Here is a 7,067-nt window from a genome sequence, read left to right on the forward strand (position 1 = left end):
ACCGGATAGAAAGGAAAACCTGTGCTAGAATCAATGCGTTAATTAGTTTCCTTTTCGCCCCCCTCTCGTTGCTGCCCTTGCACGTGGGATTTTCCACGCAATGGTATTGTAAGTTGTATACATTTGGACCCGACCAGCATGCTCTAGCTCGATTTGTATCGGTGAGCATAGAAGGGAAAACATTCATTTTCATCTACTCTTTGTTTTTATTATCCCCAATTGGACGGCAATGTTCGCTTTAGCGTTCATATTCAAATTTCCTTTCAGCTCGAAACATGCGGTCCCCTTGCGTCGAACGAGTGTCTAATAACTTGTCATGTGGAACAACCTGCGTTCCTGCGTGTGTATGGCAGCACCATTCAGTGCTGTTCCCTCATCCGCGGCAGGAGGCAACTACATCAACGCATTAACAGCTCGGGCGAGTGTGAAGCGATGCTGCTGCATGGTACAGCTAAAGAGAAGAAAGAAATAAAAGAGAAAACAAGAGATGATTATGCGAAAGAGGAAAAAATGGAATATGGGGTTTGATGTGGGTGATCGCGATCGATTGTGAAAGGAAAATGAAACATAGAAAACATAACGACGTCAAACTGTCTAAAGTGGCACACCCGAACAGAGTTCACTTTAAAACGACATTTAAATATTTAACATATTCAATTTTTTTTAAGTAATTGAGCTACATCAACTAAACAAATAATGTCCAACTTTAATCCCATTTTTGCAGAATAGTCCCAGATTTTTTTAATTGTTGTTAATTTTTTTTAATGAAGAAATAAATTTGAATTTGATAAAATATGCTGCCACTTCTATCGAGTAAAACATATTTAAAAATTATTGTTTCTGCTAAAACAAACGATATAATATTCTTAGTCTAGTTTTAATCGTTCTTGTTTGTATAAAATACAGACGGGGTTTTCAGGTACTTTTACAAACATCACAGCTGTACACAATGTCATTTTGTATAGGAAAACGAACGAAAGATATAATTCTAATTGTATCCAAAAACCTGAAAGTGGAACTCGTGAAAAATGCAGTAATAGAAATGCAAATAATGCAACAACTTAACTAAATAGATGCAAGACTCATTGGTCTGATAGGCTATCAGTAAAACAATGAACATGTTCTTCTCCCTATTTAATCATCGCTTGAAAAACCAAAATGACAGCAAGGAACCGGAAAGTAGTGTTCAACCCACACCCGGTCCCACCCAGACGGATTCAGCTTCTTGGCCGCTTATCAATTGTGTATTTGCTCATCCAACGAGTGCAACGAAAACTACCCCGGTTCTTCCGGTCTCCGGTTTGGCTGGACAGCGAACCGACTACCGGCGTTTTACGAGATTGCATGATGCCGGTGGAGGCCCCGGTAAAACAAACACCACCCAACCCGGTGTCTAAGGGGCGAAGCGACAGGGTGTGTGAAAGAGAGAGGGATAGACCAAGCGTGCAACTCAGCGAGAGGAAAAGCCGGGTTCACGATGCTCCCGGTATGTTGGTTTGGGGTATGTTATGTTGGTTTAGCCCCTGTCTCCCCTGTGTGTGTGTTTTTTTCCCGCTTAACCCATTGCAAAAGGGGACGAGAGCTGCTTTTTCGTTTCGCTTCTGCCGTGCTTTTTGTGTTAGTATGTTTTGGAAAAATGCACCCGTGAAGCGAACCGTGGCCGCTTTCATCGTGTGAAACAATTGTGTCCGGCGTGTAAAGCGCCTTGTTTTTGTCTCGTTGTCTGGTGAGCCCCCCTCGAGAACGAGGCTTCCTCTGCAGCTCACAGGCTCCCAGGCGTCGGTCGGAAACCGGGAGAACACCACCACCACCACCACCACCACTTGGGTGGGAAGAGGATTGTCAAGACTGCAGTCGACCGTTCGCATGTGTTTGCCCGATGACGAGTGTTTGTGCACCCGAATGCAACGTACCGAAGCACATGAGAACTGCTTGAAGCTGCACAGCTGAGGGAGGAAGGGGTAAGGGCCCGGCGCGAGAGAGGGCCGATAGTACGCATGGTTGACGAATGCACACCGGGGAATGCTGGGAAGTGCATCGGTATGATGCACAAAATTCGCCAAACCATTTCAGCGGCGCAGGAAAAGGGATTTGCCACGCTTGAAAGTATCCAAAAAATCGGAAAAACACAATAGAAGGGCACAGAAAGGGCTTCTTTTGTCGAGGCTTATCCAAGCGCAACACATTTTCACCCGTGGCGTATTATTTTTCCAACTTACATTCGTATGTAAATTCACTGAAACAAACAGGGCTTCATTTACAAAACAAAAATACTTAAACATAATGAATTGCAGAGAAAAGGCTTTAAATGTCATTCCCAAGTTTCGGTTTGAGCATCAAAACATAACCCTATTTTTAATCATTTATTTTTCAATATGACTTTGGCATATTGTTTGGCACTTGACGAACGTTTTATTTCGTTAACTGTTGTTCAACAACAACAAGGTTCCATGGTGTAATGGTTAGCACTTTGGACTCTGAATCCAACGATCCGAGTTCAAATCTCGGTGGGACCTTACGAAGATTGGAAGAGCGAACGAGAGAGCTGTTCATACGGTCTCTCAAGTCGTCAACCATCCTTTTAATAAAAGTTATGAGAATATCAACTTTTGCTTATTTGCAAAGGAGAAGACGCACTACTTTGTATACGTCCATTTTATTATGAGACAGATTGAATTATTCAAACGCTCTTCACGTTGGCCTGCTTCCGCTCGTGCTTCTTTTACTTTGTTGCAAAATATCAATTTCGTTCCTGCAGCTCTAAATTAATTTCGGACCGACCTGTCCGGGGCAATCTATCTCCCGCTTCAGATGGAAGCAAAACGGACTCCGTGCGGTGATGCGCATATGGAAGTGCATTGCTGCAATTTCGCAGATAATGGACCACGGAAAGGGAAGGCAACCCCAGCCCTACACCGACAGAAGTAATGCCCATACAAAGTGAGCAGTTTGTGCGCTTCAGGCTGGGTTCGTGTGGTTCGATTGGGTAAGTGCTCGAAAAATATTACTTCACTTCATTTTCCGTGCCATTTTGGCCAGGTCCATAGCTGGCAGCCAAATTTGGTTGATGTTTCATTTCGGGCTTCCTGCCTGCTTATCTCTCGCTGTAACCATTTCCTCCTTCAAGCCCTTCGGAAGCGTTTCCCGGGGAATCAAATATTCTGTTTATAGAAGCAACAATGTTGTGCCCGTTCGGAAATGTTTTCCCAGTTTTTCCTGATGGTGGTCTCCCATTTTCCCACTCGTGCTTTTCGAGTGGAATCATTCCTCCCGCATCCCCTCCGCAAATATGCCACCTCCTTTCGTCCTTTCGGTAGGTTTTCGTTTTGGTCCTTCACTGTTAACAACACAGCAAATGCAAATGCAACTGCACTCTGGATCTCCAACAACAGCGTAAAGGTTCCAACGAAAATAAAACAAGTTTATCGAATGAAGAAAAACCTGACTGGGAGGGTTGAAGGACAGAGCCCCAAAGTTGTTAACGCTTTCCGACCCATGCCGTATGCTCTTTACCGCAAAAGTTTCATGCTACAGTTTGTCGGACTGTTCCGTACCGGTTTCCTTCATGTTTTTCCCATGTTTCGTTGTTATGTTTCGAGCGTTCTCGTTCCGCCAACCGTTTCAACGTTGGCTTTTTTTATTATTACCAACTATTGGATTTTTTGTTCCTGAAGCACCTCTTCTCGCTTCAATCCTGTTGCCCTTTACACTCTTTTTCCATTTGATGTTCCATGCGTTTGGTGACGAAAATCGCTACAAAACTCTTTTTGTTAATTTTGAACGCGGTTTGGATCTCGACGGTAATATGAGCTGATGGTTAAAATGGTCATGCTGAACGCTTTTGGGGCATCTCGCATCGCTTTTCCTTTAGTATTTCACCTCCGACGAATTTTGAATTATATTCTACTTATGCCCGTTGTTGGCATTCAAGGGTTCCAAGACAAGATCTTCACTTCTTTTGATTTATTTTCGTCAGAAGAAATTACGAAAAATTCCGCCATTGCAAAAATAAAGAAGAATTTTTATCTGAGCTCAAAAGAAAACACCTCATGCATTATCAAAAAAACAAAAACTCCCACCAAGCGGCATGGGTGCGTCCGGGCGGCACCGTATTCAGAATGTTCAACATAATGAAATTTGTTTTCGGTTTGCATTCCGTGACGTCCGCCGTACAACAGCCGAGCTGACAGCAAAAAAGGGTTAAAGGTAGGATGGTTGCATAAACTAAAAGAAGAAAAAAAAATGTAAAATGCACCCAGCAACGAAACCAAAAACCATAACTGGAAAATAAAACGGGAACTGCAGGCGTACAAAAACGGTAACGGAAACGGCGAACCAGCATATGCACCTCGTTCGCGAATAACCGAACCGGGGCTGGCTCGGTTTGCACTTTTTTGTTCCATTTTTGGTTTGCACTCAACTCATTTCAATTCGGGATGCACTTGCAAATGCAGTTAATGCAGCGGCAATTAGTTGACCCTAGCTGTACTGGCGCGGGTTTTTTTTAAATGTTTTTGTACAACATAGACTACAGGGAAGTCGCTTTTAACGCTACGTTCTGTTGATAACGGTTGAATCGGTTACGTTCGTTCGGTTGGTGGCTTATCAACAGAATCGTGATCTCAATTAGTGATAAATGCTATATGGGAAGGTTAAATGGTTCAGCGATGCGAATGCGCTGTCTGCTAGGGATGGAAATTTACATAGAAGTTCTATTAGTAATAATTCAATTGGTGAAATTAAAAAAGGAAATTAAAAACAAAACAAAAACTCACATAGGTTGAAACTGGTGCATTTCATGCTTGTTAAAAAAATTTCATTTACAAGCAGACCATCAAAAGTTGTAGTTTTGAATATTGTTTAATTAAACATGAGTTGGGAAAAATGTAATAAAGGCAACACTCATGTTAAGCACTTCGCTTGACAACATCAAACAGGATGAAAGGAGGACAGAAATGTTTCCCGCATGAATGCCATTCCCTAGCAACCGACATCGGGAAAGGGGTTGCGATGGTTCGGTGATCAAAAATAGCAACCCGAAAAAGCATCGGCATACATATCGTTTTCCGCTATCGCGATGGCAACAACAGAGAAAAAGGAAACAACCATGCGGGAAGCAGGTTGCTTGGATGCATGCTGCCGGGAGAGGGATGCTTACATCGCTCAGGTGGAACCGTTTCAGTGGGCGCTCGGTAAGTGGGGGGGATGTTTTTATTTTGGCCGTCCGCTTGGTGCTTTTAAAAATAGTTCAGCCAAACAACAACGCGGTGAAAGGTAGCGGCACCAACAGGGTTGCCGTTGCCCGGTTGAATAGAGGCTCGCTAACGAGTGACCACTGCCAACCCGGTTCCATGGTGTAATGGTTAGCACTTTGGACTCTGAATCCAACGATCCGAGTTCAAATCTCGGTGGGACCTTCAAGGGAGTAGAGAAAACGAAACCGCGAACGAGTGTGGGCGCGGTTGAGTACTTTTTATGTGGGTGGGTGTGTGTAAGTGGAGATACACTTTTATTGTATTCAATTATTGATTGCAGCAACCCTTCATTAGCAGCAGTTTGCAGATATCTCGCGATGCACTCGTCGGGAGGGGCGGGGCTGCAAATGAAAACTTCAACCGAAGATTTTCCACCCACCCACCAGCCTTTTGCAACACTCTTTCCCGTTCGGTGCTATCGTTTCATGCCGGCACAACACATCACATATCATTAGCGACTGTTAGTGATTACATGCTTTTGCCGTCCGACTTTTTCGCATCCCGTTCCCGACCGTCGACTCACAACAATGGACCTTGAAGGGGGCGGTGGGCCTCCCCCGGATTTTCCCGGCCGAAATGCAACTGCCCTCGGACCGGCGAGCGTGTATGCAGCGGTTGACCGAGGGCAGCATTCCATTTGCAACAGGCAATCTCGCCGTCGTCGTCGTCCTCGGCTATCATAGCTATTATGCTTACCATCACGTCCGCAGCATTCTACTTTTGGCCTCGGTCCCTGTCCATGCGCCCACCCGACATCTTTTGCAACCTTTTGGTCTGTTTGTATCACTTTTCCCCCGGGGGGGTGGAAAATTTGTCTGTTCATTTCACTCCACATCCACTCCGTCCGGTGCACGAACGTAACCGATTATTTGCGAGGTAATGACAATAATCGGCAAACAATAAATTATCGCAAATTACGCGAACGCACTCGCGCTTGGAGGAATTTGAAAATCCAAAGTGAGAGAGAGAGAGAGAGGGAGGGAATAAGACACGTGGCCGTGGTTTTGGATCCGGAGGAGGCAATGGCAATTGCATACGCAAAAGAAAAATTGCACCGACCATTGGAACGGCGTACGGAGGAAAGCCCTGCGAATGGAAAAACCACTGCCCGGGCGAGATGCTGCTGAAACGTCTAATTGCCTTCCGGAGCCGGCGGTCCGAAAGTGAACTTACAATGTAAGTAATCCCGAGTGCCGCGACCCCGAGACTGTTATTTCGCTCTTCGCCGTGATGCGGCAAACCGATTTTTAGCATCGCCGACGAGCCGCACATAATTTGTGGGTGATTTTCTCGGAAACGAGCAATTTTTCCGTCCGTTTTCGGGGTAGAGTTAAGGGTCGAATAAAATTTCTCTTTTTCTCATTCGTTCTACTCACTTGCGGAATCGGGTTTAAGAATTTTGGATGCTTGAAAAACAACATATTTAATTTTTTTTCCGTTATACACTAGAGTTGTGTAATTCCGTTTCAGATTCATAAATCTGAATGATTCTTTGCATCACTTTAAAGATTCATGAATTGTTTGAAGAGAGGTTCATAAATCTCAAAGATTCATTAATGTTAAACGAACAGAAAACTAAAGACCAAAAAATGGACAGAGAGACTTTGTTTTGTTTTTTTGGTCGCATAATTCACGCCAAAGAAGGAATTAGGATAATTCGAGACATATTCATGAACGATTCATGAAGATTCAAGAAGGTTTTGAAAGATTCATCATCGTTTGAAGGTTCGAATCCCTAAAGATTCATGAATCAATCTAAATGAATCTTAGGTGAAAGATTCATATGAATGAATCTAGCCTAAAGATTCATAA

At 43.9% G+C, this 7,067-nt stretch overlaps 2 non-coding genes across 2 annotated transcripts; both read left to right on the top strand.

The window, feature by feature from the left end:
* The first annotated feature begins 2,444 nt into the window (after window positions 1–2,444).
* Window positions 2,445–2,516, top strand: Trnaq-cug (transfer RNA glutamine (anticodon CUG)). The gene has a single exon. It is a non-coding gene; the product is annotated as a tRNA-Gln (tRNA).
* Window positions 2,517–5,345: 2,829 nt separating this feature from the next.
* On the top strand, window positions 5,346–5,417 carry Trnaq-cug (transfer RNA glutamine (anticodon CUG)). The gene has a single exon. It is a non-coding gene; the product is annotated as a tRNA-Gln (tRNA).
* Window positions 5,418–7,067: the final 1,650 nt, after the last annotated feature.

The sequence above is a fragment of the Anopheles coustani genome, chromosome 3, assembly GCF_943734705.1.
Source record: "Anopheles coustani chromosome 3, idAnoCousDA_361_x.2, whole genome shotgun sequence".
Lineage (NCBI taxonomy): Eukaryota > Metazoa > Arthropoda > Insecta > Diptera > Culicidae > Anopheles > Anopheles coustani.